The following is a 20,144-nucleotide window of genomic DNA, read 5'->3' as shown; positions in this document are numbered from 1 at the left end:
GCTAGCTATGAATACAAATCATTCACATACAAAACTCCGTTGATTCTCACCAAAATCTTGTTATCTTTGTTTAGGCAAAATACAACCCCTGCAGTTTAAAATAGGAATGCAAAGTGAAAAGTCACTGAGGTCTTGCAGTCTGAGTCCTGAGTCACTAAATGTCATAGCCAAGGCCGGAGAGCCCACATCTGCCACCTGGCCTCAGCCTCCAGCAACGTGGCCCGGGGGTGAGGGAGGCCCCAGTGAGTTGCGGCTGCCTCCCTGGGAATGGCAGGGTCACAGGGAGATCTGGGGCCAGTCAGTGGGGAATAGGGGAAGGTGAGTTTACGGGGATGGAGTCTGATAATGCCCACTTGTGTTAGTTCCCCATGGCTGCTGTAACAAATTACCCCACGTCCGGTGGCTTAAAACAGCACACATTTATTTTCTTACACTTGTGGAAGTCGGAAGTCCAACATCAGCGTCTCTAGGCTGAAATCAAGGTCTAGGGCAGCACTCCCTGCAGAGACGCCAGAGAACAATCGATTTTCCTGCCCTTTGTCAGCATCTCGAGCTGCATTTCTGGGCTTCTTTGGCTGCTGGGTTTCCCATCGTCAAAGCCAACGGCCACAGCAGCAACCCGCAGCCTCCCCCTTCTGTCTCTGCCTCCTCCAGGGACATTTACGATTTGGGGATCACCTCCATAATCCAGAATAAATGGTCTGCCTCCAAGATCTGTAATTCAATCAGGCCTGAACCCCTCCCCAGTTGTCCATTTAAGGCAACATGCAAGGGTTCTAGGAGTAAGGACCTGGGTATCTCTGGTGGGCATTAATCAGCCCCACACACCAGCTGGAGGCTGAGGAGCTGTGACCCAGGCCTGCACTTGGACCTGAGTCTCCCATGGCCCCCTGCCTGGCCCCCTGCTCTGCTCTGATTCTCCTAAGGAGACCTTTTAACTTGCATCTGTGGGATGAGGGTAGAAGAGACGGGTCTTGGCTGAGGCCACCTGAGTTGACCACTCAGCTTGCCTGGAAACACCACTTGGCTTTCCTGACGTTTGAAAAGATGACTTGGGAACCGTCAATGCTGGTGGGCATATCCTACCATGCTTTGCACGCATTTTTACACACAGGGTCACTTACAGGGTCTGGCACATCTGTTGACCTCCGCAGTTCCAGTATTGACACAGCCTCTTTGTAGCTTCTATGAGCAGTCAGGGGCCATGGCCTGCCTTTTGCACCTTTCTCAGAATCATGATGTGATGGTGGGCCCGTCAGGAGCCTGTGGGGACCGCCTTCCCTTTCCAAGACACTCTACCCGTGTGACATCAGGGCCATCTGGTCATGGACTGGATTATCCGGAGACCACACCGAAGGTCTTCTCTCACTCACAGCTGGCTCAAGCTGCTGGTCTTCCCTTTCAAGCCTTCTCCTGGGGAGTCTGGCATGTGTGTGGGAGGCAGTCTTGAGACATCAGTTACCAGTATTCTCAAGAGGAAGACAAATCACAACTTTAAATTGTCTTTTCTGTTTCCAATAGAAAATATTCAGGGATCTATACGGTCTGCCGACTTGAGCTGACATTTCCCTCCCTGAAGGTTGTCTTCTGAGAATCCTTGAGAAATCCCATGAACCTCAGTGCTTGGATGCAAAAATACTGAGACCCTTTCCCCAGTAAGGCTTTTTTCTCTGCAACAGGTGTTTCCTGGCAGTGCCAGCTGGAACATAAACATAGATGTCAGAAGCCTGGCACAACCAAGTTAGGCAGGAAAGCCGTGTGCCCTTGCTGCTGGGGGACGGGTGGATAACAGGGTGCATGGGGGGGATCTTGGCACCCATGTTTCTGCTCACTGAGACGTTTATCAGCTTTGGGGACTTCAAGCATCCATTTTGCTCACTGAAGTGAAAATCATCTCACCCATTGCCATAGGTTGTGGGCAAAAGCTGAGGCCCAGAAAGAGAACAGAGAGCTGAGCCAGGTTAGGTAGTTCCGTTGGCTTTTTAGACGACTGTTTGCTGCAGGGTTGTATCTGAGGTTATGTATTCGGGTTCTGTTATTTAATCTTTCCAGCAGCCTGTGAGGGCAGTCTGTGAGGCTGCTTCCAGCGGTTCATGCAACAATGAAATTAACAGTAGGCTTATTCTGGTGCAAACAATTTGAGATCCATGCATAGGTTTTTTCATAATACATATTTTCCATCAACTTTTGAAGAGGCCTCACATGCCTGGATTTCAAGAGTGTTTTGCATAAAAATAAACTTTATCATAATCCCATTTTCCACAAACCTTTTGAAATACCCTGGAGTTGCTCCTCATTCTTCAGGAGGGGAGACAGAAGACAACAGAGTGGAAGAAACTTGTGCATGGGGCGGGCGCTGTGGCGTAGCGGGTAAAAACACCACCAGCAGTGCTGGCATCCCACATGGGCACTGGTTCAAGTCCCAGCTGCTCTACTTCTGGTCCAGCTCTCTGCTATGGCCTGGGAAAGCAGTAGAAGATGGCCCAAGTGTTTGAGCCCCTGCATCCACCTGGGAGACCGGAAGCAGCTCCTGACTCCTGGCTTTGGATTGGCCAAGTTTTGGCCATTGCAGCCCTGTCGTGGCCATTTGGGGAGTAGAACCAGAGGATGGAAGACCTCTCTCTCTCTCCCTCCCTCTCTCTCTCTTTCTCTGCCTCTCTGTAACTCTGCCTTTCAAATAAATAATCTTTGAAGAAGAAGAGAAGAAAGAGAAAGGAAGGAAGGAAGGAAGGAAGGAAGGAAGGAAGGAAGGAAGGAAGGAAGGAAAGAAGGAAGGAAGGAAGAAACAAACTAGAGAAACTTGTGCCTGGCCACCCAGCCAGTGAGCGGGTTTGCAGGCCCTGGGTGTCTGCCTGACCCATCTCTCACCTCTCTGCCACCATGCACTTTACTCTGCTGTCCACAGCTGCATTTAGTGGAAAGTTCCAGAAGGGGACATGCATGATTCCACCCTGACCAAACCGTGCTGGTGAAGTAGACACACCCTAAATTCCGGTAACACTGGGATGCACGTGACGTCTAGGACCAGGGCTTCCCCTGGGCAGTGGCTGCTTGCTCTGCTCCAGAGTCATGGGGAGAAGCACCCGGAAGCTGAGGTTGGAGGCTCCTGTGCAGGCTCCGTGTGGTTCATTGTGAATCAATCTGCAGAGTTAATTGTACGGAGCAGAGGTCCTCAGAGGAGGGCCCCTGCACCCACAGCATCTGGGAACTTGTTAGAAATGCAAATTCTCAAGCTCTACCCAGAGCCACTGAATCAGAAAAGCACAGCCTGGGGCTCAGCAATCTATATTTCTACAAGCCCTCAAAGTGATTCTGATTTATGCTAAACAGGTCTCCTTCCCGAGTTGCTGCTCTGCCACTCTCAGCAGAGCCCTTTGTCTTCTGCAGCAGAGACGGGACTTTCACAGCTACTGCCAGCACTTGGGCGGGCCAGGAGCAGGGCTCCAGGGAGCTTCCCACAAGTGCAGAGAGCCGTCTGGCCACCAATGGCAGACAGAGGGCGTCTTTGCTGGATGAGAGGCACTTACGCCGGGGAGGGCTCTTTGGCCGTCCCACCTGGCAAATTCTGGGTGGGGGGCGGGGTCTGGGGGTTCCTGGTTCCTGCGTTGGCTCAGCTGCCTGTCTCCTCCCAGCACCTCCCCCTCCCGGCAGCCTTCTGACTTGGGAACACTTGTCCAGACCTCAGATGCATGTGATCCCCGTCATTAGCACCTTGTAGTTGGGATCCTTCCTTGTAAATCTCTTTGTTCTCTCAAAGTTCAGGGGAAGGGAGGGGCAGGAAGCCTGGAGGAGCTCTCCTTTCAGCCGGTTCCTCTGCTCCAAGTAGAACAAAGCTGGAGTGTGGGGAAGGCGCTTTGATCCCAGACAATGAGAGCCGCTGGATTAAGTGTTTGGAGGGACCAGACAGCTCTGGCACAAAGCAGATCAGTTACATTTTTTTTCCCTTGCCTCTTTTTTCTTTTTTCTTCTTTTTTAGAAAAAGACCTAATTCATGTACAGGGAACAAAAAAAAAAAAAAAAAAAAAGAGGACAGTGTTTTGAAGGATGTTATTTCCATAGCTGGAAGTCTCAGAGGTAACCTGAAACACCTGTGCCCTGGGTGTGCTGTCCTGGCATGGAGACCCTGCCCTCGAGGGCTGGGGTTGCACGTGGCCTTGGCCAGGGCCTCTGGACACCAAGTGGGACTGAGAAATGCCGGAACTGGGAGGGAACTGAGGAAGTTGCCCATGTGTGTGACACTGTGGCTAGGCATGGAGGTCTCTGAGCTAAAAATAAACCTAATAAAAGGAGCACTCCCATGTGGAGCACCTACGAACTACTTTACACGTCAACGTACTGAACCTCCACCTTGATCCTGGGGCTCCTTTTCTCTTAAGCTTCATGGCCGCTTAATGACTCATCAGGTGGGTGATGCTGTCATCACCATTGTTCAGATGAGAAATTCCAAGGTACAAGGAGGCCGGGACATTGTTCAAGGTCACCCAGCAAAATAAGATGCAAACTCCAGGCGATCAGGGCTCATGATCGAAGCCTAAGCCACAGGACAAAGTCCCCGTCCGTAATGGTTCCATCCAGCTAAGGATGTGGCCGAGCGGGGCAGGGAAAGCCCAGGACGATCTCAGGGCTCAGGAGACGGTGCCTGGCTGTTGTCACTTCCACTGATAGAGAAACTCAGCAGGGTGTGGCCAAGACTGGCTGCACGGGCAGAGCGTGGTGGGAAAGCAGAAGATACCGGAACCGGGACCTCGGAACTCCAGGTGGCTGGGGAGAGGCAGGCTTCGCTGGCTGCTCAGGGCGCTGAGTCTAAGAACCCCAGAGGGTGGAGGAAGGGGAGAGCCGTCCCAGGTCTGGAAGCGTAGCGTGCAAAGGCGCGAGGCGTAGACCAGGGTGACGAAGGTGACAGAGCTCAGGACGGTCTTGCCTCCCAGGGCCTCTGCCGATCCCCGGGGTTTCTGCTCTATCAAGATGATGCTGTTTGAACTGGAAGTTGGCAAGGCCGGGAAGGACCTCAGGCTACACTTTGGGTAAATGCATAGAGTTCTATCCAGCTAGCTAACCACTCGGGTTTAACCATTTTGTGCCACTTAAAACTCCATTCTAGGCAGGCTGATTTTCTACGTAGCCTGTTTACTCCCCTCATGCTCGCTCAGCCTTGGCCTTGCTAATTTCCCTTCCAAGCATGCCCTCTTGTGTCCTTGATGTCTAGCTCTCAACTGTAGTCCAAGTCTGGTTTGGATTTGGCTTCCTCCAGGAAGCAGACCATGCTTCTCCCACCCGGGAGCAGCCACCTCCTCTTTCCAACTGCCTTGTGGCGATGACGGCTTCCTATCTTGTGTGTATGCCGTACTCCCCTGTTAGATGGCAGTCTGTGCAGATAAAATCCCTTTTAATTTGTTGTCTCCTGCACCTCGCCGAGGATCTAGCCTGTGGTAATATGCAGTAAGTAGTTGAAAATGCAATGAGGAGCGCATTAGGAGCTGCGGCTCTGGGCTCCCATTAGGGCTGTTACTGCTGTAGTGAACCGGGCAGCAGGCAGAGGAAGCCCTGGGCGGAGACCCTCCGGAGAGCGCACAGAGACTTTAATGTGTGGACAAGAGGAGTCCTGTGTTCCGCGAGCTCAGCTGTGGGCCGTTTGAGGCTTCTCTGTCCCCTGCCTGTTCGATGGAAGACAGATCACTAATGCTTCTCTCGGTTTGACAGCCCAGTACGGTTTGGAATGGTCCTGATGGGGTTCAGAACACGGTACCCAGAAGGTGGCATCTTGGCGTTTGAGAAAGCAGCAGAAGCAGGAAGCTCGTTCTCACCTTCCCTGCCCACTCCCCCCCCCCACCCCGAGCCAGTCCTAAGACCCTCATCAGGGACGAGCCCACCCTTCCTTGGTCCTTATCTTTGAAGACACAGTGACACGGAGAAGACCCTGCGCACAGAGGCCCTGCTGAGCCCCCTTCTGCCCGCCTGCCCCTTACTGTTGCCTCCTCCCCTGGTGTCTCATCACGTTTCTCTGCAACTCCCTTCACGAAGCTGAGCCTAAGAAGACACAGGTTCCCCTGTGTCCTTGGAGCTTCATGTCCCAGGGCTCCTGTGTCCCATAAACTTATGGTAAGTGAATTTGCATGCTTTTTACTTGGCACACTGTCTTTTGTTGTGGGGGCTTCAGCCCCGAACTCCAGATGGGAAGAACAGCTATTTCTTCTTCCCTCCAGCACATTTCTCTGATCTGATGGGGCAACACAGTGTCCGAACAAGGCTGGGAAGGGCCTCGATTCAGCCGTTCTCTCGAATTCCAAAGACCTGATAAACCTGGGCCCTTTTTTCCCCCCTTGGTGCCAGATCAGCTCTGCTTATCGACTGCTATTTTAATGAAACCTCCTGGTACCGGCTCAGGAAGGATATTTTTATTAGATACGACTGGGCGGATTCTCATGTTGAAAGCATTTGGTGTAAAACATGAACGCATCCAGGCCTCAGATATCTTTCCAAATATTTCCTTTGAAATCGGAAAATTACCAAGGAACTTGTGATAAAAAGATGAAAAAAGGAATTCAAAAGCAGAGATGACGTGCTTCTCTCCTCGCATTGCTGCCTGGGTGGGACTTTGGAAACCCACAACAGTAGAAGGTTCTATGGGGAGAGGAGCTGAGCGAGCAGTCCAGGCCCTGGCTGAGCCTGAAGGGCCAGGAGGAGGGTCGGTGGTCTTGTCCGGTGCTCTCCCCGCCCTTGCAACTTCCCCACTGGGGACTGAAGTCGCACCGAGGCAACGAGGCCAGCTCTGGCTCACAGAGAGTTAACTCTGAATTCACGATGTGCCTGGCATGATGGTGGCTGAGTCCCAGCACCAGAGAGAACATTGCCAACGACATTTATAGCGATCAACCCTTCCTTCCCCATTGGAGATCTCGTCGGAGCTCATCCACCTTCCCCAGCTTGAAATACAGCAGAGATAGAGACTTGAAGCCTGCGTTCAAACACTGGTTTTGCCTCTTTATGGTTCGGTGAACTTAAGCAAGTCAATGTACTCCTGTGCCTCAGTTGCCTTATTGTTAAAATGTGCATAAATAATAGTGCTTGCAGGAGCGGGATGGGAGATAATTTATATAGCACATTTAACCATACCCAGTATTATTATTATTGTTATTTTTAGATTTCATTTATTTATTGGAGAGGCAGAGTTATAATCAGAGAGAGGGAGAGACAGAGAGAGAGGTCTTCCATCTGCTGATTCACTCCCCAAATGTCTGGAATGGCCAGAGCTGTGCTGATGTGAACCCAAGAGCCAGGAGCTTCTTCCAGGTCTCCCTCCTGGGTGCAGGGGCCCAAGGACTTCGGCCATCTTCTACTGCTTTCCCAGGCACATCGGCAGGGAGCTAGATCAGAAGAGGAGCAGCCAGGACTCAAACCAGCGCCCATATGGGATGCTGGCGCTGCAGGCATAGTAAGATTTAACTTACTATGCCACAGCGCCGGCCCCTCATAGCTGGTATTAAACACTCAGTCATTGCTAGCGATGAATGCCATTACCATACAGACCCATCTGGCTCGGACCGTGGAGAGTGGGAAGGATGAGGAATTAGACCTTTTCCTTCTAGGGACGCGCAATAATCACCTGTGATCCCTGGACAGTTTCCACATGTACGTGAGCCTTTCTCAGCTCCTGATGGTGTACGAGTCATTGAGATTGCTCCCCAGGTTAGCAAATGTGCCCCGCGACGCTTAGCAAGAATGCGTGAGCTGCTCTTGTCCGCTAGTGAAAGGTGGAAGGAGAGCTGGAATCCAGGGCAGATTCAGGTCATCCGTAAGGGGCCTTGTTTTCTCCATAGAGCGATTTTAGAGGTGCATTTCGGAGGATACCAAACAAGGACAATGGGAGCCATACATTTTTTGGAAATATTTATTTTATTTATTTGAAAGGCAGATTTACAGGGAGAGAGAGAGAGAGAGAGAGAGAGAGAGAGAGAGAGAGAGAGAGAAATCCACTGGTTCACTTCCCAAATGGTTACAGCATCCGGGGCTGGGCCAGACTGAAGCCAGGAGATTTGAACTCCATCCAGGTCTCCCGCATTTGGGCCATCTGCTGGTGCTGCTTTCCCAGGCGCCTTAGCAGGGAGCTAGGTAGGAAGTGGAGCAACCGGGACTCAATCCAGGGCACCTATGGGGTGTTGGTGATGCAGGCAGCAGCTTAACCCATGTGCTAGGATGTGCTGGAATACAATTAGCAAGACATTTATCTCCAGAATTCCTGCTGCTTACCCAGTGCACCCAAGATGACTGTCCTAAATTTCTACTGAAATTCCCCCTTGCTGTCATTTCAATCTTATCCTCCCAGCTTGATGGGTGGGGAGCCTGAGGCTCAGAGGAGCCACTAGGCACTGGCAGGACCTCAGCAACTTGGGAGGGAAGAGATGCCGGTGGTGTATTCTGGAGAAGAACACACGGCACTTGGGCTCCTGTTGGTTTCACTCAGCAGGGCTTGCAGGGATGTGTGATTCCTTCACTCCAACCAGGAGATCAGAGCAGCCTAGTCTGAGATGTCCCCTGGGGCACAGCTGTTCCATGAGCTCTTCGGAGCCTCTACCTGGGCCGACCTCCAAGTCCCGGCCAGTTGTGCCTCTGCCCCCCCGCAGGTTTCCCAGCTCACACCTTCCCCTTCCTGCTTCTCCTCGGTTGCTTCCTCTCGATAGCATTCCCTGGCCCAAGTCCTTTAAGACACTGGAAATACTGGAAATTTCAAAGTCCTAGCTGGGCCTGGTGCCCCTGCTGGTTGGCTGCCTGGTCTGGGCTTCCTGTCCAGGCTCCACTGGTTCTTCCTTATTTCTGGGGACTGTTTGCCTTGCTCTCATTTGTGGAGACATCTGCTCCCCTGGCCCTTGTCTTTCCCGATCTACACCATAACTCTGGCTTATGGACAACCCTATCTGGGGCAAGCTGGGACCCTCAGTATTTTTCTCCCTTCCCTGGCAGCATGGATGATTAGAGTAGTGGCCTTGGGCCAAGTAACCAGGTCTCCCTTTTGCTGGAATATATAAGCAATGGGAAATTTGTTTTATCTTTAAATTTTTTTTGGCTTATTTTCATTTTATTTGAAAGGCAGAGAGGCAGACAGAGAAACATCTTCCATCCCTTGGTTCACTCCCCAAATGCCTGTCACAGTCGCAGCTGGGCCAGGCTGAGACCAGGAGCCTGGAACTCAATCTGAGTCACCCATGTGGGTGGCAGGGAGCCGGGTTACCTGCTGCCTCCCTGGGTGTGCGTCAGCTGGGAGTTGGATGGGAAGCAGAGGAACAGGAACTCCAAGCGTGTGTTCCCACCTGGCGTGTGGGCTCCCCCAGTGCTGACCGAACTGCTACACCACATCTCAGCCATGCCGGGTTGTGGAGTCCCAGGCGGCTCTGTGGCTTGGTCAGCGATGTGCTTCCTGGACATGGGGTAGGGTGAGTCTGTCCTTCAGATCCTCTTGGGAAACTCTGTTCTTCATTCTAGGCCTCCAGCCACTCCTCTGGAGCCCAGCACTTTGTTGCTGTGGCTGATGAAGACGGAGCACTTCTCCCCACTTCTGGAAAACTGGGGTGCGGTAGCACAGAGACAAGGCCTATAGCAGAGAAAGAAACTTTTTTTTTTTTTTTTTAGCATCTACCATATACAAGCTCTGAAATAGTTTCTTTGCTGTATAATCTAGAGTTTCTCTGATTCCTAAATTCTGAAGCAAATTCTGGAACAAATTCAACCCTTCTCTATCCATGCCTAGGGGTGGGGTGGGTGGGGTGGGGTGCGGTGAGGGGGTAATGACTTTCTCAGGATTTGTGTGACTTTCAGATCTTCATCTCATAACAAGACAAAACGTTTCTTCTTTCATTAGGAGCAAATATGAGTAACAGGCAACTGTGTTGTAAAGATCTTATTTTTTTTCTTCTTTAAACACAAATACATTTCTCATAAGAAAAAATGCGAGAGATAGATATTTTCAGTCCCACTTTACAGATGAAAAAAATTGAGTACGTCTTAGAAATGTGAACTATGTTCTCTTCCTTTGCATAGCAAATGCCTGGCAGATTCATCATTCAGATCCAGAGCTGCGTGACTCCAAACCCATCTTCAATCAAAATGAAGTTGGACCTTGGATTGCGAGACCAGTTTCATTGTGTAGCTGATGTGGGTTTTACAGTGCCATCTTTCTGCTCCCATTATGGATGAATTCCACTTTCCCAGGCAGCGTTGTAATTTGTACGGAGTAAGTAGAATTTCCACCTATGCAGTCTAAATTTTGGCCCTGAGATTTTGACGATGCAGGAGTGATGGGGAAAATCGCCAATCAGTCTATTGAGTTTCTTTGGGATGACTCATACCCTCACAGGAGGGTCTTCGAGAAGCTTCACCTCCCGGAAATAAATGTTCTAGTAACTTAGTTACAAACTGCAAGATTCCAGATCTTATTAGGACCCAGCGTGTAGTTCTGTACTGTCCCAATTTTATCTTCAGAATTGATTTAATTAGCTAAAAAACATTTGCATGTGTAATTTGTGTTTTTCTTCTGATGCATCGTGATAACAAGCTATTCTTTTACATCATTAAGATGGAAACATATTATATTTTCATGCAAAGCAGAATCTGTTATTTTTGAAGTGTCTAGTCCTCTTGTCTTTAAAATATTCAAAAAGTAAGTGTGTGTCAGACAGTGGCTGCCCTGGGCTTTTGGAGGTCTGACTTGGAGCTCACGTGACTGGGGGTGGCTTCATCTGTGATACATGGAAGCTGTTCCAGGCTGAGGAATTCACAGGAGTTACAACTCCATTAATGTGCTCACAGCAGGCCAGTCCCTCACTCGGAATGGGGCTGGGCATCGCCACGGAGGGAAGAGGGGCTGAACATTTTAACTGGCGTTGGTCTTTATGGCGTCATTTAAAGCCACAGTTTTATAGCCGATTTCTGTCGTTCGACCTTGGAAGCTCAGGAACTCATCATGGTTTTGGAAATTGTATCCACCTTGATTAACCTCATTGTCTATAAAGTTACAGTCCATGAAACAGCCTCCTCTGACACTTTATTAGAGGAGATTATCATAAAAATACATTCTTAAAATGTTATTGATTTTAAGATGGCAAAGAGGAGAAGTTTATCTAATTACCAAATATATATTCCCACTGTTTGATAGATGTAGGAAAACAGGATTTTATTGACAATTTCTGAGAAGCTGGGTGAATTTTCCCCCTGACTTTACAGAGCCGTGCAACTTGACTAAATTTAAACATCAGACATAACCTCCAAAGGTATTTTATAAGAAGAAATTCTTTAACTGGCCAATTGTCTATCTTAGGTAGCTCCAATTCAGTTCTGTTTATAGTTTACTTATTTTTTGCCACTATTCTACTTTTTTTTTTCAGTCCAGGGTAAAGTTATCCTAATGCTGTGGGAGCTCAGAGTTGTAGTGTCAGAAATCACAGAACTCTGTGTCGGTTTCATTCCCATGAGAAAGGTACTGAGGGTCTCAGCCTGGATTTCTCTCCTCTCAAGTAAAGGGGTGATGAAAAGCCATTAGGGATAGGGGAGAACGGGCTGATGATCTTGCACAGAGAGCATCTACAAGCAGGGACTTGTGTGTTTCACTTGGGGAGGATGTATCCAGCTATGTGGACATTTTAGGAGTTTTATGTGGAAGAGTAGGGGAAATCACCTGTTTTAACTGGCGATCCTGGGAGCTCCCTCTCACGAGAGGTGACCTAGTACATCCCCCGTGATGGGCATTATGAAGTGTCTACACTAGATGGCATCATGAAGCGTCTACACTAGATGGACGACTGGCCCCGGGGAGCCAGGAACCCCTGCTGCACCTGGTGACCTGCAGGTCCCTGGTTCATTACAGCCTGGAGAGATCTCGTGTGGAATCTGATCACAGGGCTCCATGAGTCAGTCTGGTGACTCACAGACACAGCCTCCATGGACGGCTCTGTCTTCCAGTGTCTTATTTGTTTCTAACGTGTTTTCCACCTTTGATGGATCATGTGTTTCCTGCCAGCCTGACACCCACAGGTCTCCCTGTCCAAGGCGCCCCTGCTCAGTCTTTTCTCTCTATTGCCGTCCCCACCCCCCAGTCCTCCACCTGCACATCCTCTGTCTGCCACTTCCTCCTTGTCTCTCGTTCCCAGACTCCCAGCTCCCTTCAGGGCCACAAGACGCTGCCTTTGGCCGGTGGATGTTCACGTGAGTCAACTTCACGTCTAAGAAAAGCTCCCTGGTGTATCTGGGGTTCTGTCTTCAGGGCCTCATTTAAGAAGTGACACCTGGGGAGAGAATAGGTTTAGCAGAAAGACCTGAATTCAAGTCCTCTCTGTGTCATTTGCCAACTGCAGAATCTTGGGGAAATCTCATCACATTTCTCACCTTTCTGGGTCTCTCTCTCCCCGTCTCCTGAAATCACCAGTCTCTCAGGGGTTGCGTGCATTAGGAAGAGTTGACGTAAACTTCTTGACTTAAATCCCACAGCAGGTAGTAGGTGTTCACAAATGGCTGTTTCTAGTAACATCATCTCTGCTTCCCTTCCTGGGCAACACCATTCTGCGTGGCTTACAGTATTCAGAATCATTTTTCACCATTTCTCACTCCCTTCGGAAGCTTTTTAAAAAATTTATATGACCTGTGACATGAACAACTTATGTCAAATCCTGCCTCTTCCAGGAAGTGTTCCCCATTAAAGGGAGTCCAGCTCCAGCTAATCTCCATCCTGGCTTGCTCTCTGCAAGACAGGAGACCCACTGTGCTGCAAGGGTTAGGAGGGAGCTGCCTCTCCAACACCCCCCAGGCACAGAGGCCCTGGCTGCTGCCTGTGTTTGTTCGAACGTGGGCGAGTCCCTTTTGATGGTGAGGCCACCTGAGCTAATTGTCCCTCTGTGTGGTGGACATTGTGAACCGGTAGAGCAGTGACATGGTAGGAAGAAGAGAAGGTTTGAAGTGAGAGACAGAGCAGGTGCTTTCTGTGCACCCTCATAGGCTACCCGGCACCACGACAGGTTTTCCAAGCTAGGGCTCAGCACACCTTTTCTTCAAAGGACCAGATAATATTTGGGGCTTTGTGGTCCATGTGACCATGGGAAGCAACCAGTGAAGTTTTCCACTGTGGCTTGAAAACAGCCATCAGAGAAGTTTGGAATGCATGAGTGTGGTTGTGTTCCAAGAAAGCTTTATTTACAAAAACAGAGCTTGGGGCTCACTTTGGGCTACAGGCGACAGGTTGTTAACTTAGTCCAGTGTTCTCCAAGCCTCAGCTTACTCAGCGTCAACACGGGGATCTTAGAGTGTCAGGAAGATTAAATAGCAGAACTGAGACATCCAAGCACATAGCCTGGCCCCTAAAAGATCTCGAAACGTTACTTCTTTGCCTCCCTCCTTTTTCTCCCATGAGTTTCTGAACAGTGAGAAGTTAGGAAAAAACTGTACACAAAGCTCCCCCCCCAAGTCCTGTGATTTTATGAAATTGCCCTTTGAAGAAAGAACAAGCAAGAAAGAGCATGCCAGAGAGAGAAAATTGTATGCGTGTTCTTTTTCTCTGCAGAGTCTGACCACAAGGAGCATTAAATCAATCAGATGACAAAGCAGAATATGAAAAATTGAGTTGGTTTGGTCCCAAGTATGCAGGAGGCTTGTGCTGTTGGGATCAGAAGCAGGAAAAAAAATAAATAAATGGAATGTTTTCTACGCATTATGTGCATTGGCTATTCTGTGACTCCCACATAATTCATCACAGGAAAACTTTGAGTGCAATAAACATTTCCCCTAGTTTCACGGTTGCTCTGATCAAGAACAAAGCCATTAACATAAATGCAGATAAATACAAGGCAAATAATGATATTCCCAATTGCTTCTGTGTCAACCAGCTCAGCCCATCAATCTTGCCTGACTGGTTAAGAAGGAACGGAGAGAATTTATAACCGGGGAAGATTTCTTTCTGGAGCATTTCCACCGAGGAGAAGAGAGGAGAGGAGAGGAGAGGAGAGGAGAGGAGAGGAGAGGAGAGGAGAGGAGAGGACGGATGAATCACCGGGAAAGTCTGCGGGAAACCAAATCAACGCTCTTCATCTTTAGACTCCCCCTTCCTTGCCTTGAAACCCTAGCTTTCTGGGGCAGGAGCGTCTGCAACGTGGCACCTTCAGGCTCGGCTCGCAATGGTTGTTTTTTTTTTTTCATGTGCTGAGCCCTCTCACTGCATTCCTGGGGGAAAAGTGTGCCCCAGGGAGCTATGGGTGTGCCATGCTGCCCGATGGTGAGTGGAGGTGAGGACTTGGCAGGGCTCCTCTGTTCGTGGTCCAGAAGCAGTCGCCCCATCCCAGTTGATCCTAATTCTATTTCTTATCCACTGTGTGATTTTTAAATGACCATTTCATGTATCTGAACCTGAAGTTCTTTATCTGCGAAAATAGGGCTAATAAACCCCCTTCAGCATTTTGCTAAATTAGCTGACTGTTCAACATGATGGCACCAGCTCTAAGTGGGACCTGGCACAAAGGAGGTGTCTTTACATGGTGATTTCCACACCTTTGGAATCTGCAGCCCTCCCATGCAGCTATGCCTTCTGTTGGAGTGAGCTGACTGCTTGCAGTGAGATTCAAACCATGCTCAGGGTGGTGGCATCAGTCAGATGACCACCCACCTGTCCAAGTGGCCCCCGCCAGGCTGCAAGGTGCTCTGGCCTTTGGCCGGTGACATTTGGACCTGTCTCCCTGAATGTCAGTCTGCTCACAGGTGCTGGGCTCACAGGTGCCAATCACCGCTGCCTCCGGCAGATCGGCATGCTGTAACATGCGCCCGCACGGTTTCTCCAGACAGACGGGGAAGGACTGAGTTGACCCAACATCATCTGTCTGGCTGGACGCTCATTTTTCTTCTCCTGCCTGTTTGATTCCTGCTCACTGCTTGAGATGTGTCTCAGGGTACCTTGCCCTCATGCGATCTTTCCACTCCTTCTGCCTCCTCTAATGTCAGTCCTGACCTTAACTTCAGTCACAGGGAGGTGTGCACTCATCACGCCACCTGTGCCTCCATCCAGCCCTTCTTTCCTCCTGTCCCAGAACGCCCACTGGGCGCCTTGCTTTGGGGGGATTTTTAGGCACCATTCTCCATAATGGGAGTAGTTTTCCACTTCAGAAAGAGATGATAACACACCCAGCATGTTCAAAAATTTCCACTATCATTGTTCAGGGCAGTGGAAAGGCCCAGGGCTGGGTGGGGTAGGAGGCTGGCTGTTACTAAAGTGTTTGTCCTGGTCCATTGCCCAGTTTTTTTCCAGGTATTTAATCATCCCTGCTTCCCTTCCTCCTCTGTAGTAACTCAAATGCTTTCTTGGCCAGCGCCATGGCTCACTAGGCTAATCCTCCGCCTGCGGCGCCAGCACACCAGGTTCTAGTCCCGGTTAAGGCACCAGATTCTGTCCTGGTTGCTCCTCTTCCAGGCCAGCTCTCTGCTATGGCCAGGGAGTGCAGTGGAGGATGGCCCAAGTGCTTGGGCCCTGCACCCCATGGGAGACCAGGAGAAGCACCTGGCTCCTGGCTTTGGATCAGCGCAGTATGCTGGTCATAGCAGCCATTTAGGGGGTGAACCAATGGAAGGAAGAGCTTTCTCTTTGTCTCTCTCTCTCACTGTCTAACTCTGCCTGTCAAAATAAATAAATAAATAAATCAAATGCTTTCTCACCTCTGTGGTTCTTTTGTTTTTTCTTAATTTTTTCCATTTATTATTTTATTTAAAAAGAAAAAGAGAGAGAGAGAGAGAGAGAGAGAGATTGTGAACCATTTACTGGTTCAGTCACCAGATGCTTCCAGCACCTGGGAGGCCTGAGGCTGGGGGAGCTGTGAACTGAATCCAGGTCCCCATGGGAGAGGCAGAAACTCAGTGTTTGAGCCATCGCCTCTGCCAACGAGGGTCTGATGAGTAGGAAGCTGGAATCAGGAGCTGGAGCTGGGAGTTGGACCTGGGGACTCTGATGTGATGGCGGTGTCCTAACCACGTCCTGGCCCCTAAGCCCAGTGTCTGCCCCCATCAGTGGTTCTTGGTGCGTCTGTAGCCAGCGTCAGCTTGTGCTTTGCCAGTTGATGATTCAGGGCTCTGCACTGGGTGCTTCAAATCACAGTGCCTTTGGCCCAGTTCGGAGGATCCAGCTATTTAGGATGGCTCCAGGAAGCCTCCTCTGCTTTCCCTGTGCTTAGCGTCTCTCCAAAGGGTTCCTCAACCCGGGCCGAGGCAACGTTTTGCTCCATAGCATTCACTAGCATCACCCTCTCACTGTGGCTTGTGCTATGTCCTAAGGCCTTGCCTTGATCCCAAAGGGACTTCCTGGCTGTACCATAAGGAAATCGGCAGTCTACCTCCCCCCTCCCCTCCTGTTCTGTGAACAATGTTCCAGGAGGCTCCCCACGGTTTTTCCCAAGAGCCATTGGGGTCCTTTTGTAAGAGGGATTCCTGCTGGCCTTCCAGGATTTCCCAGGATGCCCGAGATGCTTCTGCAAATGAGCCTCCCTCTGAGCGATGTGCTTCGCCACACTACTGGGGAGCTTTCTTCACAGTCATCAACATCTCATCTTAATTGCTTTTGTTTATGGTTCAATAAGTGCACTGTTTTTGGCAACACCAGCTCACAGCAATATCTTAAATTACCCAAGGCTGCCCACTTTCACTTATGAACTCTGGCTTGTGTCTGATGAGCAGTTAGATTTTTAACCATTGATTCCCTTCATGTGACAGGGAATGAGGAACATAAAGCTGATGGGAACAGTAAAATACAGGGAACACCGCAGACTGGGGAACCATAAAAGGAGTGTACAATGTTTGAGGCCAATATAAAAGCAATGAGTTTTTAATATATGGCGTGTGTAATACATTCATATTCCTAATAAAGTCAATTATTGTTGAATCTGCTATTTCTCAATTTTCCACCTCAGCTCAGACAAAAACAAATCTGGAGCTATTCAGAAGAAAAAAATTATGCTATGGTAATTGCAAATGCAGCGGCTGTCAAAAAATTGCCTATTAAGTGCCAGTTTAACCCATCTACCCTCCTAGGGACCAGGGAAAATGTTGGAAACAGTGCTTACCATGAATATAATCGGAGACAAAATTGTGAATCTCCGTCCTTGATCTGAGCAATTACCTTGCCTTTTTTCTTTTTTTAAAAAAATTCCAGTTGTCAGTCTCCAGGCAGCAGTCAGATGGAGAGTGTAGAGTTTGCGAGGATGTGTGTGAGTCAGTGACGTCACCTGCGGAACTTGCCCATGTCACTTATTTCTGTATGCCTTGGTTTCCCTATTTGCTTATCCAAGAAGTTGTTCCCAAGCTGACTGCTCATCCGAATAATTTGTCTTCCTAAGTCTATTTTTAATTGGAAAAAACTATAGCTAACTGAAAAAAAAATCCAAGTATCCTTTGTATTGTCATTATTGATTATAGGAGAATATTGGTTAACTATTGAGCTATAAGGATACTCTCGCAGATTAGTGGATTTGAATGCAATGTTTTTATGAAAGCAGCTTCTGTGGCCAGGGGGTTGTGCCCAGCTTAGCCAAGCCCCCTGCTTGCGTCAGAGTCTCCGGCGGCCACAGCAAAGCTGTGGGACAGAGCTGCCTGCACAGCGGAGGCTGCACAGGGCAGGAACAGGCGTGGCTGCCTGCAGAACTCAGTCTTGCTGGCTGTGGGTGGGAGGTCACCCTCAGCCCCTAGACAGTTGCTGGACAGACTGGCTCAGTTCCTTGCCACGTGCGCCTCCCCAGCCTGACCACTGGCTTCCTCAGGGGACACCATCTCACAAGGGAGATTGTCCCACAGGGTGAGCACCACAGTCACGGGCAAAATCGTCAAAGTCACATCCCGCCAACTTTGCTGTGTTCCGGGGGTTAGACAGGAGTCATGGGTCCTGCCACCCCCGGGAGATTACGCACCCTAGCCATGTAAGAGTCCACCCACCACAAAGAGCGAAGCATGAGAGTGTCTTAAAAAGCAAAAGGCAAAGGAAGCTGTAAAATGGGGACTGGGAGTGTGCAGCCCAGGTGAGCTCAGGGCCGCGCCCCTTCTGAGGCTTCTTCCAGCTTCCGGGGGCCCTGGCCGTCCCCGATGCTGGCAGGGAAGCTGCGTCACTCCAGCCTCTGCTGCATTTCCTGGGTGGGCTTTCGCCGTTGGTCTCTGTGTCTCCCCTCCTGGTCACCAGCCCTCGGATTTGGGGGCTACCCCAGTTCAGTCTGAGCTCCTCACAGCTAGTTCACCTGTTCCTAAGTGAGACCACATTCTGAGGTTCTGGGTAGACATGGCAATTCTGTGTGCCAGTGTTTATTTCTGTACCAGTGTCCCTCCCCACCCCCACCTTTGGCATTTGCCACATTAACTCCCACTGACTCCCTGCTGTGGCAGGTGGCCGTGGGTGCTGGTAGTGGCCCTCATCCTGGGGAGATACCAGTCTGCCTCAGGGTCTCCAAACAGCTCCTGGAAAATGTGTATCGTGAGAAAACTAGGCATGAATTTCCAAATGTCGCCTGCACCAGAATGAACTTACATTTTAATGCGACTTTTCTGCAAGTCTGTTGAGGTTTCCTTGTACCCCATTTGCAAAATGATCATAGTAACAAGAATACCGTTTAGGTAATATCAGTGGAGCTCCAGAAGCAGCGCCTGGCACACAGTAAGTGCGCTGCAGAGGCCAACAGTGACAAGTTACCCCTCGGTTCACCTTGTCTCTCCGCTCCACGCTCTGTGATCGATAAGCGTCATGATTAGTGCTTGGCTTAGTTTTAAAACTGCATTGAAATCTACTGCTGATTTATTATAATCAGCTATGGGGAGTATAAAGTATATACATATTTATAGCATGTATATACAATACATAAATACATTTATATAATTAATGAAAAGGAAATCATGAGTTAAAATGAAATAAAATTATATAGATATGGAATTATTATTTTTTTTTGACAGGCAGAGTTAGACAGTGAGAGAGAGACAGAAAGGTCTTCCTTTTCCTTTGGTTCACCCCCTCCAATGGCCACTATGGCTGGCGCACTGTGCCACTTGGAAGCCAGGAGCCAGGTGCCTCCTCCTGGTCTCCCATGGGATGCAGGGCCCAAGCACTTGGGCCATCCTCCACTGCACTCCCGGGCCACAGCAGAGAGAAAGACAGGAAGAGGAGCAACCAGGACAGAATCCAGCGCCCCAACCGGGACTAGAACCCGGTGTGCCGGCGCCGCAGGCGGAGGATTAGCCTAGTGAGCCACAGCGCCAGCCTAGATATGGTATTATTGAAAACTACATAGATCTGAAGAAGATCCTTTGGCGCTCAGTCTGTTTCCTTCGCCCAGGATCCAGTTTCTTCTGTCTGGAAAGAAGGAATTAAATACCCTCGCCTCTCTCCCTGCATCCTCTCTTTCCTGTCGCTCCTGCTTCGTCAGCTCTGTCAGTACTTCTTCCCTGGTTGGTTTCTATATTTATTTTATGTTATTTACTTCCGGTGTAGTCTACGAGGTCTTGTTAGAGGCTCATTGGAACAACGGCCTTTTCATGGAAAATCAAGTGCTATTTTATATTTTGATGTTGCAGTAATGGTGGTGATAACACTTGGTACTTCTGTGCTTGATGTAATCTGGTCACAGAAACCGCGTAACAAATGCAAAATCATTTCATCTCTGTGGCAGGGCAGTCCTCCGGGGGAGGTGGCCTTTTACACATGAGCGAGCTGCGGCGTGGGAGGTGGAGTAACGTGCCCAGGGTCACAGAGCCGGCAAGTGGCAGCAGCGGTTTGGGTGTGGGCCCTGACCTGGCTGCTCTGCTCAGCTCCGTGTCATCCCTGGAAGAGTCTAGTGGTCTGCCTGCACCCCTGCCCCTGCAGAAGGGAGCCCAAAGCTGTGGCTGTGAACGCGGGCCACTCCCAGGAATGTGAGCACGATATGAAAAAGCAAAAAAAAAAAAAAAAAAAAAAAAACAACTAGAAATCAAAAGAAACGCCCTTTCTTTACTTAGAATTCATTCCCCAAAACAGCCTGCGTTTTGGTCTTGCAAATTCAGCCAGCCCATGCCTTCCGCATGGAGGTTCTGTTTTCCAGAGTGTTCCTGTATTTTTTTCTTACTGACAAAGAAAAATCTATGCCTTCATCCTCCCATTAAGAAGGAGCAGCCTCTTCAACATA

General features: G+C 49.6%; 1 long non-coding RNA gene across 2 annotated transcripts in view; it reads left to right on the top strand.

The window, feature by feature from the left end:
* Positions 1-3,615: 3,615 nt before the first annotated feature.
* LOC127491320 (uncharacterized) overlaps positions 3,616-20,144 on the top strand; it is a 44,985-nt gene continuing 28,456 nt past the window's right edge. The window contains exons 1-2 of one of the 2 annotated variants that reach the window (XR_007919948.2): positions 3,616-6,099; positions 10,033-10,225. This is a non-coding gene — a long non-coding RNA (uncharacterized lncRNA). Of the gene's footprint in view, positions 6,100-7,946; positions 9,429-10,032; positions 10,226-20,144 lie in introns of those variants that run through there. The other variant, XR_011384310.1, reaches the window with a different exon arrangement.

The sequence above is a fragment of the Oryctolagus cuniculus genome, chromosome 18, assembly GCF_964237555.1.
Source record: "Oryctolagus cuniculus chromosome 18, mOryCun1.1, whole genome shotgun sequence".
Classification (NCBI taxonomy): Eukaryota; Metazoa; Chordata; class Mammalia; order Lagomorpha; family Leporidae; genus Oryctolagus; species Oryctolagus cuniculus.
This window is presented reverse-complemented; position numbering and strand designations above follow the sequence as displayed.